At 41.9% G+C, this 1,078-nt stretch overlaps 2 non-coding genes across 2 annotated transcripts; both read left to right on the forward strand.

The window, feature by feature from the left end:
* Nucleotides 1–18: 18 nt before the first annotated feature.
* On the forward strand, nt 19–107 carry trnay-gua. The gene is given in 2 exon segments: nt 19–55; nt 72–107. It is a non-coding gene; the product is annotated as a tRNA-Tyr (tRNA).
* Nucleotides 108–775: 668 nt separating this feature from the next.
* Nucleotides 776–864, forward strand: trnay-gua. The gene is given in 2 exon segments: nt 776–812; nt 829–864. It is a non-coding gene; the product is annotated as a tRNA-Tyr (tRNA).
* Nucleotides 865–1,078: the final 214 nt, after the last annotated feature.

Raw genomic sequence — 1,078 nt, forward strand, 5'->3', positions numbered from 1 at the left:
CTCAAAAGTGATGCGTTCCCTTCGATAGCTCAGTTGGTAGAGCGGAGGACTGTAGATTCATAATGTCAGAAATCCTTAGGTCGCTGGTTCAACTCCGGTTCGAAGGAGGTGCTTTATGTTTGTGTCCGACTGACAAAACAAGAAGCCGAGATGGGTTTCATTGCTTGATATGTTCAGACAAGCTTAGCTTGTCCACATCCAGCGCTAGAAGGTAAAACACACAGACAAAGATATGTTATGCCAATTCTCTGTAGTTCTTCTGCAGTTATTTAGAAACCGAGATGGGTTTCTTTGCTTGATATGTTCAGACAAGCTTAGCTTGTCCACATCCAGCGCTAGAAGGTAAAACACAGAGACATGTTCTGCTAATTCCGTGTAGTTCTTCTGCAATTATTTAGAAGCCGCGATGGGTTTCTTTGCTTGAAATGTTCAGACAAGCTTAGCTTGTCCACATCCAGTGCTAGCAGGTGAAACGCAGAGACAGAAACATGTTCTGCTAATTCTGTGTAGTTCTTCTGATATTTTTTAGAAGCTAAGATGGGTTTCTTTGCTTGATATGTTCAGACAAGCTGAGCTTGTCCACATCCAGCGCTAGTGGTGAAACACAGAGACATGTTCTTCTAATTCTGTGTAGTTCTTCTGCAATTATTTCAAGCAGGTAAGTCTGACTTTAGTCAACAATGAACCAGTTTTAAACAAGCATTTCCACAGTGTAATAAAGGTTTCTGTTATGTCCATGTCCTTGTTATTGGGTGTTCTCAAAAGTGATGCGTTCCCTTCGATAGCTCAGTTGGTAGAGCGGAGGACTGTAGGTTCATAAAGTCAGAAATCCTTAGGTTGCTGGTTCAACTCCGGCTCGAAGGAGGTGCTTTATGTTTGTGTCCGACTGACAAAACAAGAAGCCGAGATGGGTTTCATTGCTTGATATGTTCAGACAAGCTTAGCTTGTCCACATCCAGCGCTAGAAGGTAAAACACACAGACAAAGATATGTTATGCCAATTCTGTGTAGTTCGTCTGCAATTATTTAGAAACCGAGATGGGTTTCTTTGCTTGATATGTTCAGACAAGCTTAGCTT

The sequence above is a fragment of the Micropterus dolomieu genome, unplaced genomic scaffold (genome assembly GCF_021292245.1).
Source record: "Micropterus dolomieu isolate WLL.071019.BEF.003 ecotype Adirondacks unplaced genomic scaffold, ASM2129224v1 contig_10903, whole genome shotgun sequence".
Lineage (NCBI taxonomy): Eukaryota > Metazoa > Chordata > Actinopteri > Centrarchiformes > Centrarchidae > Micropterus > Micropterus dolomieu.